General features: G+C 41.7%; 1 pseudogene; it reads left to right on the top strand.

The window, feature by feature from the left end:
• The first annotated feature begins 6,623 nt into the window (after nt 1-6,623).
• Nucleotides 6,624-26,876, top strand: part of LOC102998490 (frataxin, mitochondrial-like) — a 48,513-nt pseudogene continuing 28,260 nt past the window's right edge.

The following is a 26,876-nucleotide window of genomic DNA, read 5'->3' as shown; positions in this document are numbered from 1 at the left end:
TAGAAGAATCCCCCCATAGCTTTCAGAGAGAGCATGGCCCTGCTGACAACTTGATTTCAGCCTTCTGGCCTCCAGAGCTGTGAGAGAAAAAAATTCCTCTTGCTTTAAGCTACCTTGTTTGTGGTGCTTTGTGACAGAAGCCACAGGCAACCATACAAACCTCTAAGAAAGGGATAGGATTACCTCACTTTTCCCAGATTTATCTGATCAGAGAGCGTCTTTGTCTTCGATGGTGTATCTTGAGAGCACTTGGCCAGCCCAGTGTGGCCATCCCTGCCTGCTGGGATGGCCTTTCTTCTTCGTTTGATTCCTGCATCCCTTAAGAGCAGTGTGGTACCCAGGGTAATGGCTCCCCAAGGATGTCCACGCTTAATCCTGGAACCTGTGACTATGTAAGTTATGTAGCAAAGGGCACTTAAGGTGGCAGGTGGAACTAAGGCTGCTGATCTGCTGACTTTAAAATAGAGAGATTGTCCAGGTGGGCCTAGGGCAGTCATGAGGGTTCTTAAAAGTGAGAGAAAGACTCAGAGAGAGACAGAAAGATGGCAGCAGGGGACGGGCTCAGCTCACGATGCTGGCTTTGAGGATGAAGGAAGAGGCCACAAGCCAAGGAACGTGGGTACCGTCTAGAAGTTTGAAAAGGCAAGGAAATGGATCGTTCCCAAGATCCCCCGGAAAGGAATGCTGCCCTATTGACACCTTGATCTTGGCCCAGTGAGGTAGGTTTATGTTGTGCTTCTGATGTGTAGTACAGTAAGACGATACATTTGTGCTGCTTTGAACCACTGAGTTTGTGGCAATTTGTCATATCAGCAATAGAAAACGAATACAAGCTGCTAGTCAAAGAGTTCTTGTTCTTTAGAAAATTTGTCTTTCGATCTGGGAAGCTAAATTTAAGATTTTTTAGAATCTTGTTCCAGAATATTCTTTATATCTGCGTGAATTTGTCTCATCTTAGACTCAAGAAAAGACTATCTACGTGAGTGTTTGTAACAAGACAAGCACAATATGGTGTAAAACCATTTTTCCCCTGGTGGTTTTGCCCTTTTCCTGGAAAAGATTTTATAGACTAGCAAAGTGCCATTGTGGTTCTGTTTCAGATCAACTTTCATGTTCATGTTGCTATTTTCAGGAGCCTGAGATCATTTAAATCATTTAATGTGATTGGAAGTGTAATGATGAAAACCTGGTGTAGGCTCCTTCTAATTTGTCATAAATTTGCTGCATTATCAGGTTAGAACATCAGCTCTGTTTCTTCCCTGTTTCCCAGCTCCCTTGTCTCTGCTCCCAGTTCTGTTATTTGAGCTTCTGGGTTTCCAGGTGTCTGTGAACTTCAGCGTTTCTCTCTACCAATGATAGGACCCATGTGCTTCTTTTCAACAGTCACCGTGTATGGATTTGATACACAGTCAGGATCCCACCTTATCAGTAGGCCCGGATGCATCCTCAAGTCATTGAAATGTATCTCACAGAGCTGAGTTTGACAGGCCAAATAAAAATGTTAGATTTTTCAGGTAAGTGTTGGAAAGCTGTAACAACTATCTCTCATCTTCCTGCATGGAGACAGTGAAGACCAGAAGCAGGTCCCCTTGCCCTAAATGCAAAAAGAATTTCTCAGAAAAGTGAAGGGAGTGAAAAAGATGCTGTGAATTGAGATACTTCTTAATCTTTTTCTCTCCCGCCCTCCCTGCCTCCTTCCCTCCTTTCCCTCCTTCCCTCCCTCCCTCCCTTCTTCCTTCCTTCCTTCCTTCCTTCCCTCCTTCCCTCCTTTCCCTCCTTCCCTCCCTCCCTCCTCCCTCCCTCTCTCACTCCCTCCTTCCTTCCTTCTTTCCTTCCTTCCTTCCTTCCTTCCTTCCTTCCTTCCTTCCTCTCTCTCTTTCATTTTTATGCACTGAGATACTCCTCATGGCAACAGAGAGGAGTCACTTCTTGGGGTCTGCAGGCCAAGTCCATGGCAGCCCAGCTCCTGAAAATGAGGATTTCTGTTCTCACAAAATTCACAAGGCTTTGGCGTCAGAGGTCCAATGTATTTTAACAGGAAAGTAAAGATTCAAGAAACTCATCAGCGAAGTTGCTTGTCCTCTGGCCCATTGCCATGCTGCTCTTGGTCTTGGCTTTCCTGCCTGGTGTGAAACTCCCCACAGGGCAGCGTGTTTCCAGATAGACTGTCAGCAAGGGGCCTGACAGGCATGCGGTCGAGGGCATTGAGAAAAGATTGGGGAAACGGACACATGCATGCACGTGCACACACAACATACAACACACGCAATGCCCGATACACACAGACACACAACACACATGCATACTTGTATAACTGCTTGCACACGTATGCACATATACAACACACACGATGCATACATGCACGCACACGCACAACACACACACACTTGGCTCCACTGGATGGAGGGGTAGCTACACTGAATAACTGAAAAGCTGAAGCACAACACTTATTCCACAGATGAGAAGTACAGTGGTTCCCCCCTTACCTGCGGGTTTGCTTTCTGCAGTTTCAGGTACCCGAGGTTAACCTTGGTCTGAAAATATTAAATGGAAATAAATAATTATCCGTTTTAAATTGCAGAAATAAACAATTCATCAGTTTAAAATTGCAGGCCATCCTGAGGAGTGCAATGAAGCCTCTCTTTGTCCCGCCCAGGATCCCCAAGCACTGCCCTGGTCTGCTCCTGACCTTCAACCATCAGCATCGTCATGGCTCAACGAGCCAGGGTCACCCAAAGTAGATCCTCCCGCTGAAGTTCCATCAGAAGGTCAACGGCAGCTTAACGCTAGATCACAATGTCTACGTCATCCACTACATCTCATCACAGAAGCACTATGTCATTTCACGCCATCACTCGGAAGGTCAGTACAGCACAATCAGATATTTTGACAGAGAGAGAAAAAGAGAGAGAGACCACATTCACGTAACTTTTATTACAGAATATTGTTATCACTGTTTTATTATTAGTTATTGGTGTTCATCTCTTACTGCGCCTAATGTATAAATTAAACTTTGTCATAGGTCCGCGTGTATAGGATAAAACAGAGTACCTATAGGGTTTGGTACCCCCCGTGTTTCAGGCATCCATCGGGGGGGTCTTGGAATGTTCCTCCGTGGATAAGGGGGTCGCTGTAGAGTGAATGCAGCTCTCTCCCCAGGGGAATCAGGCAGGTCAGGTGTATAAGACATGTTTACTTAGCAGCCTCGTCTGTGACCTTGGTCCTGGCATCCCCATGCCCGCGGTAGATGTGGGGAGACATCCCTCGGGAAAACCTGGTGTCTGAGGGCAGGGGACCCTCTCTCCCCGGGCAGGAGGCGCTGTGGCTGCTGGATTAGCCAGTGATTTTGGGGTCTGCAGGGTGACAAATTAGGAGGGGTGTGCTCAAAGGTTATTCAAACATTTCAAATAAAGCATATTTGAGCGTGGAAAGGCCAGGGAGCGTTAATCAAATGTCAGCACCAAGACACTTTGTGGGCTATTTCTGGCGTGTTTGCAGAGTGGGCCTGGCTGGGGCTCTGCAGGACGCATGTGTCCCCGAGGGAGGACACAGGCAGAGCCCTGCGCCCATGGCCCGAGCACGCGGGGCCGCCGGATGTGGCGCAGGGACGGGATACTCTGAAACAGACACAGAGGACACGCACGTGTGTGGCCCCCCAAGGCCGGGGTCTGTTCCGGTCTGCCCCTCTTGGGAAGTTCGATTGAAAGAGGGAAATATTCTGCATAAGAATGATCGGCACAGAGAAATGACTGACGTGATCACATGCCGGTGATGGACACCAATCGTGGAAAGGAAACATCCTCCTACAGCCTTCACACCACGGACCGCGGCCCCAGAAGCGCCTTCCCTGCCGCATCCGTCCTGCGTCTTCCGCATCTCCCTCCCAGCCTCCTTCCCAGGAATCCGAGCCTGCGATGCCACTCTCTCCCCAGCTCCGATCAAAACAGCTCCGATCAAAACCGCAGCCCCAGTCACAAACTCAAGAGTCTTTTGACAGCAGCAATTAAGCAACTTAATTAATGAGTGAATAAAAATGATAATATTTACTGAAAGGAGCATCCTGTTTTGCTTTTTTATTCAAACTCTGCACCTGAAGAATGCCACCCAGGAAGTTCCCGGCACCCCTGTTGCCGTGGAGGCTTGCAGCTCTGTCTCCCTCTGTCTCTGTCTGTCTGTCTGTCTCTCTGTCTCTCTCTCTCTCCCTCTTCTCTCTCTGCTCCTCTCTCTCTATCTCCTGCCTCCTTTTGTTTGAGCCCCATCCACACCCCAAGGGAACAGACCCAGCGGAAGATGATCATTCAAGGCTGATCCCTTTCCTGTTTCCTGTTTCCAAGGGGAGTAAACTCCTATCTCGGTCAGAGCCTCTATTCACCCCTAAAAAACCTCATTCAAACACGAAGGACAATTTCATGATACTTTTCTGAGGCTGAACTTCACATCAAAGTGGTGATTAATTACTGATAAGGGTGTAATAAGACACTAAAGCATTTTGTAATTAACCAGCCTAGGAATGACATCCTCCATCCCTCCATGAGTGACACGCTCACAAGCGCTCGTGCGCGCACAGACACACACACTCACAGAGAACTTTTTGAAAAATTCTTTATTTGGCTATTAATCTCAGCAGTGCCCTCAATGCATTACATTCTTTAAAAGCCACATATATTTTCCTCAATGAAATATATAATCCATCTCGAGTGTAAGAAAAGCCCCATACATAATTATTTCATCGTGACAGACAGTGAGTTTTTTAGCTATTATTTTTGACGGTGCTGTCATGGATGCCAGGTGTATACAGCGGTGGGAACCAGCCAGTGCTGGGAAACCCACCTGGAGAGCAGGTTCCTTTCTTCTCTCAGAAAAGGTTCCCCGAGTTTGACAGGTCCACCATTCTGGTTAAGCTTAATTAGTCAAGAGAGAAAAATGACTGACTTCAGAGTGTTAGGTTTGGGGCTCCCCCTCTTCTTCCCCTTTCCACTCAAAATGTGACATTCTTTGGAGAAGACGCAGCTCCAAGTGGGATGTGTGTTTCGCGTTTTTCGACCCTCTCGCCAATTCCCCCGCGGGACACGCTTTTCCTGAGACCCATCTTGTGTCTCCCTGGCCGCTTAGAATGTTCCAGCTTGCCCGTGGAGCCTCTACATGAGCAGAACTGATGTGCTGGCTCCGAGAGAAAAACGGATTTATTTCAGGATGAAACTGGCTAAAACGGCAGCCACCAGGATTTGAGTTGGCTGGAAGAGGACGCCATCCCGGTAGTGGGGTCACACGGCCCCCATTTCTCTCTCTGTGTCCACGCTGTTGCCAGCGCCCTTCCACACCAACGCTGGCCGTGGCCATGGAACTTGTCCTGGCCGATGGGACAGAGTCCACACAAGCTGAGCTGAGAAACGTGCTTTTTTTGTGTGTTTCCGCTTTCTTTCTTGGACACTTGCTCGTCTCACGGGGACACCGGCTTGTTGGAGGGTGTGGGACTTACAAAGGGGCTAAGCTGCCCCGGCCAAGGCCACGCCCACTGGCCAGTCCCCAGCGACTCATCCGCTGGTGGCAGGTGAGTGAGTCCAGCCAAGGTCAACAAAATGGCACGGCTGAGTCATAAACTTGTGACAAATGATAGGTTAGAATTTAAACATGAAGCCTCCGAGTTTTGGGGTGGCTTCTGATGCCCTAGTGGCTTGCTGGTACCCAGGGCTCTTCAACACAAAGGTTTACACCTCCCATCAGACGGTAGCCACTGCTAGGGTTCTCTCTCTCTCCCTGTGGCCCAGCAGATGGTTGGCACCTACTCACCAGCAGGTGTTGGCTGTGTGAAGGGCAATTATGGAAATTGCAGGATGGGGAGGTGAGGGGCCAGGCTCGCAGGGAGGGGTGAAGAGGGGCAGAGAGGGGCAGACTCTCCCTGGAGACCACTGCAGAGGTTTCTCTGTGGCTATAAAGTATAGTCACTGTTCAACTAACCAAACCTCCTGCATCTGTTTCTATTCAACTAGTTAAACTTGACAAGAAGACAGGATGAGTCCCGGTGGGGAATCCGTCGTGGTGAGCACTGAAGAGAGCAGGGCGCCAGGCGAGACCCGGCGGGTGAAAGGCCGCCGGTCTCTCTGCCGAGTCTATGGGGGGCAAAAGACTGGAGGGGGCAGAGGGCTGTTTAGGGTCTGGTTCCCACCCGCCCCCAACCCCAGGGAGACGGACCAGCATCGTGGCTACGAGCTTCGGTTTAAAATCAGACCCACCTTAATTCACATCCTGCCTTTGTCAGCTCAGTGGCTCTCCGAGCTCTGCCCCCTTAGCTGGCAGAGGGTCCCTGTAAGGATTAAATTGGGGAACAGGGTGACTGATCACACATCACCCCCCGGAACAGCAAGGATTCCATGGACAGCAGCCAGTACCATTTCCGTTATTGATGTCGTGCCCGCGTCTGGAGAAACTCCTGAGTTCTGGGGTGGGTTAGGGTCCCAGCCAGGAAAGAAAGATGCATCTCAGGAGCACATCAGTGCTTGCAGAAGAGCTCCGAAAGGGACGATTTGAATTGTTGAGAGATCACCGCAGGGTCAAGCCCCCCGTGGGTTTCCTTGCTGCCGTTACCTGGGCTGTCACCACTGCATCAGGCAATCCTAATAGGAATGCCCTCAGCGCCTTCAGTTAGTGAGTTTATAAATCACGAGATTTTAAAAGGAAAAAGTGACAAGAAACAAGCAGAGTGGGTGCTGACCATTCTGGAAGGGCAGCTTGGGGTATGGATAGAGCCCTGACAATAGAGTTCCCGGGCCTTGGAGTCCCAGCCAGTTGCCACTGGATGCTGTCCTCAGGCGAAACACCCAGCTTCTGTGACATCACAGTACCTCACCTGCAACTGGGCATAATTACAGCCGCTTCTCTCTCCGTCTCTCTCTGGAGTAAGGTGCACAGCACATATGGCGCTGCTCATAAAGATGGTTTGAAATCTGTTCGATGCTGAGCAAATGTGTGCAGCCAATAATAATAAGGCTTTAGCGACTCCCACTTGCTGAGTGTTTACTACCTGCCGGTCACTGTCTCTCCACGGTGTGTCATCTCCTCCCTCGGTCTTCACAACGATCTTGTACAACGCGTTCACTTATTATCCCAATGTTGCAGTGACTTTTATTTTTATTTATTTTTTATTTTTTATTTTTATTTATTTTATTTTATTTTTTATTTATGGCTGTGTTAGGGTCTTCGCCTCTGTGCGAGGGCTTTCTCTAGCTGCGGCAAGCGGGGGCCACTCCTCATCACAGTGTGCTGGCCTCTCACTATCGCGGCCTCTCTTGTTGCGGAGCACAGGCTCCAGACGCGCAGGCTCAGCAATTGTGGCTCACGGGCCCAGCCGCTACGCGGCACGCGGGATCTTCCCAGACCAGGACTCGAACCCGTGTCCCCTGCATTGGCAGGCAGATTCTCAACCACTGCGCCACCAGGGAAGCCCCTGCAGTGACTTTTAATGTCATGATGTTATGCATCACGTGTTGCATTCCATGCCACTGTGTTTGGCTGTCCACGGCCCCAAACACTGGGTCATAAGAACGTTAACCCTGTGACTTGGGCTCTCTCAACAGCTTGGGTTGCTACGTGTCGTGTCTGGGATCAGCTCGGGGCGATGCGCCTTTGCCGAGATTGAACGGTGCCCACTGGCTACAAAACTGGTGATGGGATGGTCGGGCATGACCCCCCCCCCCCACCCAAAGAAAAGCGTGCTGGCGTAATGAAATCCTGATAGACGGTTCCCTCCTGCAGATGGAGCACATGTTACAAGAAGGGGCAAATCCACACCAGCCACTTGCATTTGGCGAGGCCGTAGGCAGACGTCCAGAACTTTCCACCAGCTCAGGGGCTGGGCCTCCTGTCTCTGTGTAGAGTTAACTTTGCTGGGCTCATGCAGACAGGACTCAAGATGATTTCCTTCTCTGAATGTCCCTTTGATTGCTCTTTGTCATTGTTGCCACCTCAACTGTCACTTGAGCTGAACATCAACAAGAGGAGAACTGCGTGATCCACGCCACATTCTTTCCCCCTGCTATGATTACACGCAGGTCAGGATTTCCCCCTCTTGTTTCCCTGATACTCTAAACCTCTTTTTCAGTCCATCCTAAATACGACAGCTGGACCTCTGACACTGTTTCAGCTGTGGGACACACTGCTCGATACCCTGGGCAGTATCGATTCTGTCACTGCTGGCAGCCCCATGTCCCAGGTCCAGACCCATCCAGACAAGCTTGGATCTCCTCCATGACACCCCTGTCCCGACGTAGACACTGAGACACATGCACACGTGCCGCCCCAGGTGCTCAGCAGCAGGCTTTGAGAGGTCCCAGGCTGAGCTCCTGCTCGGCACCTTCACCTAGTCTGTGCTTCAAGTTACACAGGAAATGGGAGAATTCAATACAGTTCTCGACTCCCAGCCACCTGCTAGCTAATGAGTGACATCATTTAACACTGTTTTGAAAAGAGAGATTTAAAGTTGTTTTGAAAACTGAAGGAAAAATACAAATGTTTGAGTGTTAAACATTTTGCCGAAATACGAAAATGTTAATGTCTTTTTATTATGACAGTTCTGCAGGAACCGAGCTTCAGAATGCCTAGGGTTGTCAATGAAAATCTGAGCACTGAGTTTGGTAAACATTATGGCAGTAGAGACGCAGCTGAAAAATCAAATTTAAAGAAAAGAAATGAGAGGTGTTCGAGTTTCTTCAGATTTCCCCAAATTCACTCAATATTTCTCTTTCTTTTTTAGTCTTTTAACTAAAATTTTTTAAAAGGCCTCAAATTCTCTCCATATCCTATAATTGTTATTTATTGTTTTCTCTGATTATAAAATATATGCTTTCAGGAGGAAATTTGGAAAATACAGAGTTGTGAAGAGTAAAAGAAAAATCACCCCAAATACCAAACCTTAGGAATAATTGTATACATATCCATATTATTTTGAAGTATACATATTATACTCCAAATGCTTAAAAACAAAATTTGGACAACACTTTAAACAGAAAGTTGTATTCTGATTTTGTCTCTTAATATTATAGTTTCCAAATAGGGGTTTTATTACTTTTATTTTTCTTTATTACACAAGTTTATAGATTCTTTATAAGAAAAACAAAAATACAGAAAATAAAGATAAGGAAATAAAAATCAGTAAAACTTCCTTCACTTAGAAATGACAACGGTTATCTATTCAGTTTTTTGTTTCTATTTTTATACACTTTGAATAAAAATACTATTAGATATGTGTGTAAGTATATGTATATAAATATCATTATATATTTATATAAATTATATGTGATAATATATCTTATACAAGATTATTTAGCTTATATATTATAATTATATATAAACATATATTTATGTAAGTTTATGTGATTATATATAGTGCATATAAATATATACACATATACACTATATACATAGTTTACATAATGATTTAATTTTACAATAAATAATATTATATAACTATAGTGAATAATATTCCATATGATCATTTTTATTAGCTGCATGGTGCTCTACTGTTAAGTAACCTAACAAATGATCTATTATCAGACAGTTAGATTGTCATTAGTCTTCTATGATTTTTAATGAAGCTACAAACATAACTTGTGGCTAAATATTCATGGAGACCCCCTAATAATTCATCTCTGAAATAATACATAGAAGGAGAATTTTAGGATCAAAGAATGAAAGCATGATTTTGTTACGTTCAGCTGATATTCCGTTATATGGCTCTACCATAATTTACTTAATCATTTTCCCATCTTTTGACATTTCATACATGGCAATGAACATCCTTGAAAGTTTTGTACTGATTATAGGTTGTTAGGATAGCTTTCTTGAAGAGGATATAGGGTCAAAGGACATGAAGTAATTAAAGGTTAAAATGGAAATTGCCAGATTGCTTATCTCTAGAATCGGGGTCTGAAGGAATAGAAATACACTATTTTGGTATTTTTCCTTTTTTTCTGTCTTAGTGAGACATACTAGCTACCAAAGTAACCTAATACTAATCCTAATAATTGTATGGGATGTAATGAATGGTTTGGAAAGTACATGATAAAACAGTGTGTGTGTGCGCTGGTGATATAAAGTCTTGCAAGAAGGGAGAAGAGAAGTAAACATGGGAGTACAATGGAAGAGGATGAGGTGATAAAAGTAGCATTGCTCACAGACACTTCAGTTGGTTGTAATGGGGATCAACCTGTATTTGGACTGCAGACCACTGGGATTAGCATCTTTAGATGATACTCCCTGGGAACCACACACAAACTGACTTGAGCAATTTCACGTGAAAATTTGGGTGCAAAAGAAGCAGAAGCAAAATGAAAGTTTCTGTCTTGGCACAGAGTATCTGAACTGTTAGTAACGGAGCTTAGGAACCTTGTTTACTTCCGGAATGTAGATCATCCACTTCCATAGCTTACTTGGATTGAGAGTGTGAACAGTCAGAGGAATGATCTAGAGATTCTGCATGATAGTCAAGTTATCAGTAGTAAAAGTTTAGAATTTTAATGAAAGGAAAGGTCTCACAAGAGGTAACAGGCTAATGAAAACCAAACTGATAATCCTGCAATGCAGAATTTTCTTCTTCTCACCCCAGATGTAGCTTCCTCAACACCGGTCAGCCAATTGCAAGAACAATGCACGTGGCGGGCGCTGTTCTAGGATGTAGGCTAGATTTTGGAAATACTGAGAATTGAAGGCGAGGTGCTTGCCCTCATGGTCACGGTTCAGTAGGCAGATGGATGTGTACACTGATGATTGCGTTACCATATAGCAGGTGTAGCGGAGGCTATACATAGGCTTTTAGTTCCTTTTTTTATGCCATTCCCTCACAGTAACTTTGACACCTGGAAAAATCTTATGCAAGGGCAAACAATACAGCTCTTTGAAGGCATTTGGAATTTGCCGAGGTTCCTTCTGTGGGCTGTCTCTGAGGAGACATTACAGCCCTGCATCCCCAGCAAGGACCTATATCATGGCTTTCAGAAGAAAGTGCTTAGGGAAAATGAGAGAACTCAGGAGCTTGGCATAGACTTTCAGACTCTACAAAGGAAAGGACAGACACTGTCCTTGCCTCTCTCTATGATGTGGGTTGGGTGGGGCTGGTGGTCATGGTACAAGACAAAGGAACTCTGTCCTTCGCCCAGGTGGCCTCACCATGGCAGAAACGTCACATCCTGCCCTTGTCATCACACCTCACCGTCCACAATTACTCATCATCTCTACACAGACAGCCCTGGAGGAGATCATCAATTGCCATTGCAATTCAGCAGATACACTTCATAAATTTTAATTACATTCCCACTGAAAATGAATGGTCAGAAAATATAAAACATCTGCCATCCAGATCATTTACATTTTTCGTACAATAAATCATCAACAACATCCAAAATCATGGCTTAAATCATGGGAGCATGTTAGGTCATGAAGAAGGAACGCCATCCATCGTGAAATAACTGCTTGGATCCTAGCCCTTCTTCAGAGTGTGGGAAGCAGGGCAAAAAGACTGGGGGGCACCCAACAACTTATAGATGTGGTGGAGAGCATTTTGGCCTAGTCCTCTTAGCTGTGAGTTCCCAGGTCTTATCTAGAACCTGCTAATTGATCTCTTTACTATATTGTGTCCATAGTTAAACAGGAGCTTGTTTAAGTAAAAGAATATTTGGCCAATTATGACTAGGAAAACCAGGCATTTATCACTCAAGTGGCTTGTTTATTTACCCTGCAGGTAGTATAAAGAGGCAGCTTCATTTTCAAAAATCAATTTTTATTAACATTATATTCATAAAACTCCCATTTGCCTCTAAGCATTTTCCATGTCATAAAGCATAAGGTGGGAGCATTCCATAGAGATGGGCCTCCTTGGCAAAGCTTGGCAGGCACGGGCCCTACTGCTAAGGAGAAATAGTGACTCAGCTAAGGTGTCCTGAATTACCCAGGCCACAGCCAGAAAACAACCTGTAATGGACCCCCAGGAAGCAGATGAAATGTCCTAAGGGAAGGTCTATACAGCTGCCTGATATGTTACCAAACCCTTTTTTTTTTCAATTCATTTGTGAGTTTTTCTTTCTCTGTCTCTTTTCCAAACATTTGCACCTCTATAGAATGAGAACAGCGACTGGGAGCAATCCCACTTCTTTCAGTAGAGAAGGCTCTTTTCCTGGATTTGGCGGAACTGCTCCCTGATACGGAACATCAGTGAGATTGTGTCCAATAAAGAAAATGCCCATCGAGCAAGGGGCTCAAAGGTTGATTCAGAGGTGGGTGTGGTGGGAAGCCACTGGTTCTGTGATTCCTGTCATTAAATATGACAGGAAAAACGAAAGACTGTTACCTTTTTAAAAGTCAGAGAGACATTGGAGTATTATTTCGAGGTCTTTATGGTTCAGGACACTGGGGCCCACAGAGGTCAAATGACCCGCTCAGTCACAAGCTCTCCATCTTCACAAGCTGGGTCTCCTGAGAGCTGGTCGAGCACTTATCTGCTCATATTCTCCTTCTGGGTTTATCGAGCATGGCTGTAGACTCTTCTGACCCAAATGTGTGCCTTTAAGACAAAGTATTCACTTGTGTGGTACAGAGTTGAACTAGGAAATATAAAAAGGGTGATGTAAGATATGGTCCCCCTCTCAATAAGACAAGCCCCAAACCCGAGTGTCTGTGGAATGGTATATGAGCGTGTGATGGGAAGAGTGAAATGGAAAGTGTGATAAGATTGGTAGGTGTTATTTTGAGTTTCGAGGCCCTGGGCTCCTTCTCTCCCTGCCTAAGTTGCCCCTTTGGCCTTGATTCAACACGAGGATGCCACAAGCATCCTTCATTGTCTCTTTGACCACTTTGGACCACACATTCCAAAATTTAACAGACAATTCTCTTCCTGTCTCCCCAAATTCGGACTCTGTTTCCAGATTCTGGTTGGTGTTTCTTCCTCTCCAGGGCATGTTTCCTTTGACATGGTCTCAGGACACCCCACAGGTGTATGGGCCTTGCTCAGACTCTGACAAGGTGTGCCTGGGACCCACTTATAAACATACTGGACCCAGCCCCTTCCCACAGGGTGTACTTGGAACTCAGAGCTGATTTTGACATGATCTTTTACAAGTTGCTTTTGTATCTCCCCCTAAAGGGAACTGAGATGCCTAGTAATTTCAAACAATACAAATGACTTAATATACCTGTAAACATGATAAAATCATTAGAAGACATCGTTCAAAGTTAATGGACATTTAAAAAAATCTCTAGCAGAGGTCATTGTTTTCACAGGCATTTTTCAAAAATAAAATCTTAAAGTTTACTGAACAATTTTTTTTTTTGCTCTATTCTATTTTGAGTGAGGCTGTTCTGGCGGACTAACATCCTCTTTACAGATTCAATTGGATATGGTTCTCTAGTGTTTCTTGGCTCTAATTATAGTAGAATGTGCCTGCAAGGTGTCCAACAGCTGCCACGTCCTTGTGAAAGGTAGCTGCTTTTGAAAGTTAGTCTGGGGCTAGATGTCCTCAGCAAAAGTGAACTAGAAGTTGCCATATTTGTCTAGATAATTAAGAATGCGATGTGGTAAAAGTGGGTCTGAATTTCAGATGGGCACCTTCTTTCCTGCTTGGATGTAATTGAAAAAAATGCAATTGGTTTGGCATTAGCATATTTCCACCTCCCAGAAAAAAAAATGTTTTTCATTGTAACCATATCTGACAGGTCTAGAATTCTCTAGAAGACTGAGGGTCCTATTTGCCTATCAGGGAAATATTCAACACACCTGTAGAATTTAATATTGAAGGTGGATAATATTTTTCTTCCCATTGAGTTTGGTAGATGTTTCTGACAGTGTGGGATTATGAATCTTTATTTTTCTCATAATTTTCTAAAATCATAAGAAAAGAAAACACTAAAGAAATTTTTTTGGATAAATTTTTCCGTATTTTTCATCTTCTCCCAAAGCATCATTTTTGGGAAATCCTGAAGAAATTTTATTTAACTTTAATAGGTATAAAAGACTAAACTGTTAAAACTTTCTAAGCAAATTAGATATATTTTGGCTAAATGAAAAACATTAATATTTTGACTTTTCCTGGTCTCGACTTTAATGAAAAAAGGTCTTCTGAGAAATTTGAAGGAAAAATTAATAAAGAAGATGAATGACAGCTGCACAGTGGGACTGGTCCAGCCATGGGGACTAGTGACCCTTCTTTTCCTCTCCCGTGGACCTAAACACAGAGCATCCAGTTGGATAGGTAGTTCTGAGATTGTTGCTTTGTTTATAGTTTATAAAAACAAACAAAGCCACCAAAACACATTCACTCATGAGCACTCAGCCAGTGCTACATCCACCTTCACATCAAAAAAGAATGTTCCCAAAGTGCCTCTGAGAAACTCTTCCATAGTGGGAAGTGGTCTAGGAGCCCTTTCGCCCTATAAGTAAGCTCATCTGAGGACCGAGAGCTGGATCAGAAAAGAGTAAGACAAACATTTAGGTGGTTATTTTAACACATTTAAAAAACCCATTATGCGATTAATTGTTGACAAATGCCCATAGTAAAATGGAAAAAGAAGAAAAATTAATGAATCAGGTGAGATTTACTTATATTTTAATATCAGTAATAATTTGCATTATGTTTGATGAGTAAAATTATCAATACAGATGCTCCTAATTCCATAGCCCCCTGAGCCTTCGTAAAGGACATGTAAGAACAACAGGGGCCCCATAGGTTCATGCAGTACTCCCTGTGTCAGGCTCAGCTGTGCTAACGCTTAAATGTTGTTACATTTAACCTCTTCTGAAGCTTGACTTATCAGATCAGGAAACAATTGTCAAAGGCTTAAAGAACCTATGAATGGGGTCATCCGGGCACGTCACTCTTCTGTTTACAACCTACGATGGAGTTCTAATGCCTTCAAGTAAAATATAACTACGTGAACATGTTATAAGCAATTTATCATGATGTCCTCTTCCATGTGTCCATGATAATGAAAAATCAAGCCCACTCATTTGTCTTCCTACCATGTACCTCTGTGTTTATTACTTCCTAAATTCCTTGATGATTACTTTTTTTAAAACTATGAAACTGATCAAATTGGTGACCAACTGTATTATCCTTTGGTTAACCTACTTTATCATGATGATAAAGATTTGGTCTGATTTTGCAAATACCCATACTGCCACAAACCGAGCCACTGATGTTTTGATTCAATGACTCAGCTTCTTTCACTTTAAGAATCTTGCTCAGTCACTGTCCTAAAACTATCTGCCAACCGTGAGAGTCAGCCAGCTTTGTAACACCGTCTTACAGATCCAGTTCAACTTTTATTGGTCATAATTTGTTTCTCTGAATTTATATGGCTTTCAAACCTTCAAAGTTAGTGACGTTTTCAGCCAGGAGACATCTGTTTACAGAGCAGAGTGGGTGGTTTTGGAAGCCTTGCCATGTTAGAACACCAGGCTGGGGAGACACATGCAAATGCTCATTGAATCCGCATTTCCTACTGGGAGTGCAGTCCTTAAGACTTTGAGCCCTTTGCCAATAGGAAAAATTAACACCCCTTAACACTGAATCTGCCCCAGTACTGGGATCTCTGTCCTGATGGCTTCCAATTATTGTCAGTTTATTTTTTCCTGACGTCATGAGCTATGTGCTTCTGACACATTCCTGCCTTGGCCAGAAAATACACTGCCCTTTCTGGTTGTTGCTTTAAACCATAATGAAGACAATAGTAGTGTATTCACACTCAACCATGGTGTGGTGAGCTGAATTCATCCTCTGAGCCCAACTATGTGGGGAAAAATGTTTCTCATGTTCAGGAAACAAGTTTTGTGTGTCCCCTTGGTCTCATCTCTAAATGCCCTTGAACATACTAGTTTGGACAAATAAGTCAGAAATAGACATCTTCCCTCTCCCTACCTCTGCCCCTACTTTGTCCACCTTCATGGTGCTTCCAAATATAGATTACACAAGCAAACGTCACAAACCCAAAAAACCAAAGACAAAAAAAAAAAAACAGAAAACAAACCACTGTTACCCACAAAAATTAATTTTGTTTTCCATGAATGATTCCTTTAGAATTGATTAATTTTATATTCTCCAACAAATCTGTGAAGGTAATACACAAATATACAAACACACTGATATTCCTGAGTTTGAGGAAATATCATAGCTAGCTAAAGTACTGATTTAAAACTCTAAAGTAATCCTGGTACCCCAAGCTGAAGGATACCTCAGTCAATGATTTGCTATATCTCTTAAAATTTTGACAAGATGTGTGCATAAGTACATGATGTTTGTATTTGGAGCACTTCTCACTTACCTTTTCTCCCTCTTGGTCCCCTGGAATCACGAGTACAGAAAAGTAGCTGGCTGTGTGTATCCACGGTTCATCTTGTTTGGAGGACATACTCGCTAAAGCAAGATGAGCCAGTGTTGGTCAACCTCAGCATCTTTTGGGTCTGATGAAACAGGCTAATCATGGATCCACAGAGAAAATGTTAATTTTGACTGGGAGCCCTGCCATTCTGTGACTTTATTAGAAATAAAGAGACGTACGGTTAGCCTGAGGATGTCTCTTTTCTTTAAGAAAACAAAAATGCCATTGATAGGACGTCTCTAAAAGGCTACTTCTTATTCACTTCATGTTCTTCCAATGTTCCTACACTATTCCATATCAGGGGGAAGGAATTGGGATATGTTACTACAGGGTCATGGGTAGGGATGATACAGGATTTTAGAACATCTTTCACCCTGTATTTATTACCAGTTATGTAAACCATTGATACTACAGAAGTCAAGCATTGATGCAAAAGATTGTTCCTAGATTCCTGCTGCCCCTACCTGCACAGGTGTCCCTGCCTGTCTTCCCTGGACCAGTGAATCCTGTCTTCTCTAGCTGCCCCCTCCTCTACTACTTTTCTTCTCCTTCAAGCTTATCAAAGGAATTTCTACCAAGATTTTTTCTTCTAATTTTGATTTGGTAAAGTCAAATACTTGTTATCATTTTGCTTGCAACATTCTTTTTCTTAGACTCTTTGCCTTTGTATTCTTCTCGTTTTGTTGTCTGGATTGACACTTCTTATACCAGGACCCTGTTCTCATTCTACACTGGACTAGCCCTTTCAGGGGGCAAGGCTCAGTCAAACACAGCTATCTCAGATGGTCGGGGTTCATTACAAGGACTCAGAGGGATAGAGTGACTGCATAATATATTGTCTTATCAGAGCTCTTTGAGAATGAAGAAAGGCACTCTTAACTACCTGTCATGAAGCAGATGTACTGAGACTGTCCTGGCCACACCGACACAGGTCTTTCCTCTTTCCTCCTTCTCCTCTTCAGCCTCTTTTGGCTCCTCTTCCATCTCCTTTTTCTCCTGCCCTGCTACCTCCTACTCATAGGGGAAGTATTTATACCACCTCTCTTTCTTTTGTCTATCTATCTATCAATCAATCTATTTATCAATCTACCTATCTATATATCTATCTATCCATCTATCATCTATCTATCTGTCTATCTATTGATCTTATCATCTATCTATCCATCTTCCAAATCACCAGTCAATAAGTTTCTTTACAAATTTTGGGTACCAGACCAATGCAATGTTGGGCTCACTTGCTAAACTTTTAGATAATTTCACAATGGAGAGGAATAGGTTCTAGGTTGTTTAGGCTATGGATTAAACTGTGGAGACAGAAACACAAAATAACGGTGGCCTAAACAACTTAGAGACGTGTTCCTCTTTCCCATAAAGGTCTAAGCTCGTTCTGGTTGGCAAAGGTATAAGGAGGTATACCTATAAGGTATAGGTCAAGCTTCTCCTATCTCACTGCTTCCCTCTCTGGGATGTTGTTCTCTGCACATGGCCCGGGGGTGCAGGGAGAGCGGGGGTCTGAGGGTGTTCTCTTCTCTGATGTGGTCTACTACCATTCACATCCGTTCCGTACAATCACTTCACTTCCATTCATATCCCATTGGCCTGTACATGGCCATCTAGCTTCCACTAGCTTCAAGGAAGTCTGGGAACTGTAGTTTTTCCTCTGCAAAGCCATATGTATAACTAAAAATTGGTCATTCTATTAATAAGAGAGAGCAGGAGCAAGCAAGTACTTGGGGTGATCCACGGTTTCTGCCACACTTAGCAATATGACGCTGGAGGATTTATGCACATTGAAACATAAAATTCTTGCTGCTGTTGTCTTTTAGTAATGACACTGTGCATTTTGTAGTCTTCAATTTACTGTATCATGATATATGTTATAGCATCTGTAAAAGCATTGTTACTTTAACTCAAAAGTTCCAATTAAGAATTATGTAAATCTCCATCTAATTGTGAAATTATTATTTTAGTAGATTACATGAAAAGCTTACCAGATATACCATTCATTTCCTTACCTTTTTATTTAACTTAACTACAGAATCTCAAGTTTTTCAAGTCTAATACTTTTTGAAGCTCTTTTCATTTTGTACATCCTGCATTATAGTTTATAGTATAAAGCCACCTTTCTCAAAGTCTACAATTTCCTTAGTCTGAATTTTTCTTCTTTCTAACCTTTCTAAACCTTCCTTCATATCAAGGAGATGACAAAGCTCATTACGACCATTAAGATTCAGATGCAATTAAGTTTTATTCTGCTTTAAGTTATAGGTGCATGATTCCTTCTTGGAATGGGATCATTTTCTACAGGCCCACAACTTGTATACCCTCATTAATTTGCAAGGCTGTTTTAGAAAAAATAAGTTCTCGACTCTGAATGAGGCGCCTCTCCAACTTTGACCAAATCATTGCATTAACGTTCTTCAGATTATAACATCCCTTTAAAAAAATCCCTTGCCATTGTCCCCAGAGGAGCCCATAAAAATGCTTGTGTGCTTTGTTTGCGGCCACTTAAGTAATAGGAGAGCTCCCCCTACTGATTGGCATCGGGGAATTAAGGAGGAGGGGCCCAGCCCAGGGCCTTGGCTCCAGGTAACTTCGCGAAAGCTCACGCGCAGACCAAGAAGAAATGGCTTGCTTGACACTGGCTTTTGAAATACTTGAAAACATCAGCATTTGTCAGGTAGAAAGATTTTCATTCCCAAGTTCCAACAGGTTATTATTATTCCAAGCAATGGAGAGTTAAAAAAGGTTGAACAACTGTAATAATGGTGGTGTCTGGATGTGGGGAGTGATTAGGTTTTACTGATTGTTTGTATAAAGTTCTCTCACCTGACTTTGTTTTGGATTTGTTTAAGAGATGTGTGCTAATTAGACCATGCAAATCACTTTGTTTTCTGAAAATTAATTAAGCTTTCTGGACTTCCCATGTTACAGGGGCAGGTCACACGGTTCCTCTGGGTTACCTGGGAGGCGAGCCTGTCTCACGCTGAACTGTCAGAAGATTCCATCATGGGAAGAGTGGAGTTTAGTAATGCGGCATTTGAAAGCTTGTTCAAGTTGTAAAATGTTGGATTCTATTTTTATTAAAATCATTTAAACTTTCAACATTGTGAAAAAGATTTATTTAACATACGACTCACAAGCCCTTTTGAATGCATATTTTAGGGGAAAAATACAGCAGAGGATGTTTCTAAAACTAGTTATTGTCCTGAAGGGACGAAACAGATGAGTTAACAGTTGAAATCCTATTGTTTCATTAGACTGTCCATAAAAACATTTAACATTGTATATTTGTAGTGTTATGAGGAAGCTATATATCCATCTCCTTCAAATATACAGATATAAATACTCTTTATTATTTGGGAATATTGTATAGAAGCTACATAAAGCTGTAGAGGCTGCAGAGAAATGTTTTGGAAGAACCCCCAAGTAGAGAAACCAAACTCAGCAGCTGGAGAAGCATATTATGCAGTAAGCTTGATAAAAACACCACAGCTGTGGGAGGGAGGGCCATTTTTTAGACAATCCTGTTTTGTATCTGAATGGGTTTTTTTTTAAACTGCTTCACTGAGATATAATTTACGTACAATAAAATTCTCCCATTTAAAATGTACAGTTCAGTGTGTTTAGCTTATTTACAGGGTTCTGTAGCAATCACCACAACTTAATTTTTAAAAATTATTTAATTAATTAAATTATTTTTGGCTGCGTTGGGTCTTCGTGGCCACGGGCTGGCTTTCTCTAGTTGCGGTGAGCGGGGGCTACTCTTCGTTGCAGTGCGCGGACTTCTCATTGCGGTGGCTTCTCTTGTTGCCGAGCAAGGGCTCTAGGCGTGCAGGCTTCAGTAGTTGTGGCTCGTGGGCTCAGTAGTTGTGGCTTGCGGGCTCTAGAGCGCTGGCTCAGTAGTTGTGGCACACGGGCGTAGTTGCTCCGCGGCATGTGGGATCTTCCTGGACCAGGGCTCGAACCCGTGTCCCCTGCATTGGCAGGCGGATTCTTAACCACTGAGCCACCAGGGAAGCCCACTACAACCTAATTTTTAGAACATTTTTCATCATCTCTAGAGGAAACCCTGTATCCATTAGGGGTCACTCCCTGTTACCTTCCAATCCCCTCAAACCCCGACCCAGCCCCAGACAGACACTGATCTACTTCTGTCTCTATGGATTTGCCTATTCTGGATATTTCATATAAATGGAGTCATATAATATTTGATCTTTTGTGACTGGCTTCTTTCATGGCATAAAGTTTGAGGTTTATTCTTGTGGTAGTATGTATAGGTACTCCATTCCTTTTTTTTTGTATTGCCATTACATGGGCATACCGCAGTTTGTTTATGCCTTTAACAGTTGATGGACATTTGAGTTGCTTCCATCATTTGGCTATGATGAATAACAGCTGTTATAAACATTCGTATATGAGTCTTTGTATGGACACACATTCTCATTTTACAGGTAGTTACTAGGGTTAGAATTTTTGGGACACATGGTATCTTTATATTTCACATTTTGAGGTACTGCCAAACTGTTTTCCAATGTGAATATACCATTTTACATTCCTTTCAGCAAAGTGCGTTTCAATTTCTCCACATCCTTGCCAACAATTGTTATTGGCTGTTGTTTTGATTTTAACCATTCTAATGGATGTGTAATGGTCTCTTATTGTGGTTTTGACTTGTGTTTCCCTAATAAGTAATGACAGTGAATATGTTTTTCATGTGCCTTTTCCACCGTTTGTATATCTTCTTTGGAGAAATGTCTGTTCAAATCCTTTGCTCATTTTATAGTTGGGTTATTATTGTTATTATTATGTTGTAAGGGTTTTTTGTTTGTTTTTGGTTTTGTTTTTTAGTATGGTCTGGATACAATGAAATTGAAAAGAGGAAATCAATAGAGGAAATTTTAATGAAAACCTCAAACCTGGTTTTTTGAAAAGATCAATGAAATTGATAAACCTTTAGCTAGGCTTACTAAGAAAAAAAGAGAGAGGACAAAAATTACTAATAACAGAAATGAAAGAAGATACATCACTTCATATCCCATAGGCATTAGAAAGACAAAGAATACTAAGAACAACTCTAGCTTACAAGTTGATAACCTAGATGAAACGGACCAATTCCTTGAGAGACAAATTCTGCCAAAACTCACAGAAGGAGAAATAGACTATCTGAATTGGCCTATATCTATTAAAGACATTAATTCAATAATTAATAACCTTCCAAAAGAAAAATTGCCAAGCCTAGATGGGTTCACTGGTAATTTCTACCAATTCTCTGCAGTCTCTTTCAGAAGATGCAAGCAGAGGAAATACTTCCTAACTCATTTGATAAAGCCAATTGAGGCCAACATTACCCTAATACCAAAACCAGACAAAGACATTACAAGAAAGCAACAGACCAGTATCTCTCATGAACATAGATGCAAACACCCCGTAAAAGTTATTAGCAAATTGGATGCAACAGTGTATAAAAAGATTTATCCACAATGACCAAGTGGGATTATTTTAGAATTTAATTATTCAACATTTAAAAATCAATTAATGGAATCAATCTCATCAATAGGCTAAAGAAGAAAAATTGCATGATCATATCAATATGTACAGAAAAGAATTTGACAAAGTCTAACACTCATTCATGATAAAAAAAACTCTGCAAACTAGAAATACAAGGGAGCTTCCTTAACTTGGTAAAGAACATCCACAAAAAACTTGCAGCTAACTTCATATTTAATAATTAACTAGAAACTTTCCTGCTAAGACCAGGGATAAGGCTCAACATTGTACTGGAAGTCCTAGCTAAAGCAATATATATATGTGAGAAATAAAACTATCTTTGTTTATAGATGACATGATCATCTACATAGTAAATTTGAAGGAATCAACAAGAAAACTCCAGAAACTAATAAATGATTATAGCATGGTTGCATAGTATGATGTTAATATACAAAAGTCAGGTGCTTTCCTATTTCCAGCAATGAACAAGTGAAATTTGAAATTTAAAACACAATGTCATTTACATTAGCAACCCCCAAAATGATATTTAGGTGCAAATCTAATCCAATATGTACAAGATCTACATGAGGAAAACTACAAAACTCTGGTGAAAAAAGTAAAAAAGAACAAAATAAATGGAGAAATAGTCTATGTTCATGGATAGGAAAATTCAATATTTTCAAGTTGTCAGTTCTTCCCAAATTGATCTATAGATTCAATGCAATCACAATCAAAATCCCAGCAAGTTATTTTGTGGATATTGACAAACTGATTCTAAAGTTTGTATGGAGAGGCAAAAGACACAGAATAACCAACTCAATATTGAAGGAGAAGAACAAAGTTGTAAGACCGATGCTACCTGACTTTAATATTTACTACAAAGCTACAGTAATCAAGACAGTGTGGTACTGGTGAAAGAATAGACAATAGATCAATGGAATAGAATAGTGAGCCCAGAAATATACCCACATAAATATAGTCAACTGATATTTGACAAAGCAACAAAGATAACACAATGAATACAGGATAGTTGTTTCAACACATGGTGCCAGAACAATTGGATATCAACATGCAAAACAATAAATCTAGACCCAGACATTGCATCCTTCAGAAAAATTAACTCAAAATTGATCATAGACTTAAATGTACAATGAAAAGCTATCAAACTCCTAAAAGATAACACAGGAGAAAACCTAGATGATCTTGGGTGTGGTAATGAGTTTTTAGATACAGTACAAAAGGCATAATCTGTGAAAGAAAGAATTGATAAACTGGGGTTCACTGAAATTAAAAACTTGGAGAAAAAGTTTGTAAATGATAATCTAAGTTACTGTCAGTCAAAATATACCAAGAACTCTTAAAACTCTACAATATGAAGATGGACACCTCAATTAAAAATGGGCAAAAGATCTAAACCGTCACCTCACCAAAGATATACAGATGGCCAACAAGCATATGAAAAGATGTTCTACATCATATGTCATTAGGGAATTGCAAATTAAAACAACAATAAGATGCCACTACACATCTCCTAAAATGGCCAAAATCCAAGATACTAACACCACCAAATGCTGGGAAGGATGTAGACACCTGGAACTCTCATTCCTTGCTGGAAAGAATACAGAATGTTACAGCCACCTTATAACACAGTTCAGCAGTTTCTTACAAAACTAAACATACTTTTGCCATACGACCCAGCAATCATGCTCGTTGGTATTTACTTAAAGGAGTTGAAAACTTATGCCCACACAAAAACCTTCACAGAGATATTTATAGCAGTTTCATTCCTAATTGCCAAAACTTGGAAGCAACCAAGATGTCCTTCAGTAGGTGAATGAATAAATATACTGTGGTCCATCCAGACAATGGAATATTATTCAACATTAAAAAGAAATGAGCTAGGAAGCCATGAAAAGACATGGAGGAACCTTAAATACATAGTACGAAGATGAAAAGATCCAACGTGAAGAGGCTACATATTATATAATTTCAATACACGACATTCTGGAAAAGACAAAGCTACAGAGAAAGTAAAAAGATTAGTGGTGCCAGGGGTCAGCAGGCAGTGAGAGGTGAATGGATGGAGCCCAGAGGATTTTCAGGGCAGTGAAGCTTCCTGTATGATGCTGCAATGATGGATACGTGCCATTTTACCTTTGTCCAAACCCATAGAAGGTACAACACCAAGAGTGAATCCCAACGTGAACTATGAACTTTGGGTGATTTTGATGGGTCAGTGTAGGTTCATTGACGGTAATGAGTGTTCCACTGTGGTGGGCGGTGTTGATAATGGGGGCAGGCTGTGCATGTGTGGGGATGGGAGGGTCTACAGACATCTCTGTTCCTTCCTCTCAATTCTGTTGTGAACCTAAAACTGCTCTAAAAAAACTCTATTAAAATGAATTAAAGCCAATATATGATAGTTGAAAAAATGTGATTTTGTATGTAAAGTACTTAGAATAGTGATGAGCACCCAGTAAATGCTAGCTATTATTATTACATCAGTCTCCCCTCAGAGTTCTAACGAAACTGGAAGTTGAGTCCATTTTCTCCCCAACCCTGGGCAGAGAGAATTTGAACAAAGAATTAAGACGAAAACTCAGATTTTGTAGCCATAAACCTATTCTTTCTTCCTACATCTCCCCTCCACATCCTTTTCCTCAATACATCAACTTAGACATATTGTTTCTTCTCTTATCTCTCCTACTTAATCAACCATTTCCCTGGATTCAGCCCACTGGAAATCATTCCCGTCAAAATTAATGACAGTATGCTTTAGCCATTTGAATGAACTCACATTTTCGTGAGTTTTTTTCTTTTTGTCTGAGGACGTTAAAGTCTTATTAGCTATTTAACAGTGGACTAAATTATCAGAAGTGAATCTGCATTCATAAGGGCCCGGTGACAGAGTTTAAGTAGGGGTTGTTGACATTCACAAAACCCGCACTGACTTCTGTTCCTGTCGTTACGAACAGCAATAGTACAGACATCTTGGTGAACATTCTCAGGATTCAGCTTCTACAACCAATAATAACCTCTAAGTAGTTAATAAGACTGTCTAAAGGACCCACTGGCATTGATAGTTCTAGCCTTGGGATTCCAAACTCGTCCTGTCCTGAGATGGGATAGGTACAGAATAGGCAAAGAGGCCGAATTTTATCATTTATAAGGAATATTTGGTTTACATGTAGTTGAAATGTAGAATCTGGTTAAAATGACAATACACAACAACTAGAACAATAATGAATATTAACTTGAAAAAGGGTACCATGCCAGCCAGATGTTCCTTTTTGTGCTGCATGTTGTGTAATTCTAACAACCTTTTAAAAAGAAACATCCTGACCCTCATTTTACTGATAAATAAATGGAAGCAAAGGAAGTGACAGCTTGACCAGGTCCCGCTGCTGTTTAAGTGGGTTGGGTCCAGATGCCAACCCAGGACTTCTTGAGTCCAGAGCATCATGGCATGGCTGTGCTGCAGAAGGACAGACGTTCAGGGACTGCGGTCCTGGGGATGCCAAAATTTCCTCGGATGGAGATCTGGAGGAATGTGGGATCCTAGCCCTTAACTGAGAGTGAGGTAGGGGAGAGCCCACTGCAAGGGCAGAGAGCTGAGAGGTGCTGGCTGCACACAGGGAGGACCCAGGGCTGCCAGCCCTGCTCTTCCAAGGTTAGGATGCTGACCTGCACATCTCACTCTCCAAGGTCCACATCCAGGCAGGAACAAACATGGCAGGTGTCCCTTCATGCCCAGGGACCAGGAACCCCTGCCGGCAGCAGCATCTTGCACAGCGATAGACCTGTGGGGGAGGCTGACTGATCCATCATTTTGGTATAGTCTAAATTATCGATCCTCCTCGATCTTTATTTCAGCTTTTATTTTATGTCACTATTGGTTTCCATCACTACCCTGTTGATGGTTTCACACTTGGAGTCTTCATGGAGTTTTACACTCTTGTGGGGCAAGAAAGACAAATATGTGAACAAATCCACGAGATGCTTTCAGTTAATGACAAGAATGACATTTCAGCCCTACGTACATCCACACCACCTGTTCTGTGTTCTCACTTCTACTTCTGTGTTGGAGTTAGCTGGGCAAAAGAGGGTCCCCCTTTTCGGAAGATTTTCCTTCAGTGTTATATGGGCTGTAACTTCCTTTGCTCCCCCAGCCTTTCTGTTGCTGTCGTTGTTGTTGGTTTTGTGACAAATTATTTTTGCATAAGAGTTTGACGAGTCTTCAGGAAATGTGTCACAATTCCTAGTTTGCTATTCCTAGTAATATGCTCTTTCTGAAATCCCAACCTGGGCTATAGGTAAGGAGGTTTTAATTGCTGGTTACTTCATTATTGTCATAATGACCCAGAAGATAGTCTCAATAAGCATAAGAATTTAGTGATGTCACCTTTTGCACGTGGTACCTTGCTTTCTTGGCCAGGTAAAAATGTATTTGAAATGCTTTTGTATAAACCATTGGTTAAAATGAAACACTTTTATAATTTGTTAAGATAAATTCAACATTATATTTCTTAAATTTTCTAAGGAAGTTTTTTTTGAATCAACATCAAGTTCGACGTACCTGAAACCAAATGGATCCCTTTCTATAATGTATAGATAGGCTATAAATTCTTTGAGGACAAGGATCACATCTGAATCATGTCTTTGTCCCTAATAGTTAGCATAAAGCTAAATGTTTAATAGCATTTGCTTAGTAATTTCTGAGTGACTGAATTATTTTAGCAGTAAAAATGCTGGTATGAATTGTATAATGCTGGTGTATGCATTATTTTCCCTATTAATCAATGTAGTAAGGATATAAACTGGTTAAAAAAAAGTCAATTTGGCATTTAATCATTAAAAAATACATATTTATCTAAAATTAAATTGACAAATTCTTTAACAAAACGGTCCTTAGATCTCTTTAGAATAAATGGTCTTTATCTTGACATTGAGTGGATCTCACTGTCGTCTAGCATATCAAATTTACTTTCCGGACTTTAAATGACTCATTGTCTACCATGTTGCTTATC

Source organism: Balaenoptera acutorostrata, chromosome 13 (assembly GCF_949987535.1).
Source record: "Balaenoptera acutorostrata chromosome 13, mBalAcu1.1, whole genome shotgun sequence".
NCBI lineage: Eukaryota > Metazoa > Chordata > Mammalia > Artiodactyla > Balaenopteridae > Balaenoptera > Balaenoptera acutorostrata.
Note: the sequence above shows the minus strand (reverse complement) of the source record. Positions and strands in the feature narration are given on the sequence as shown.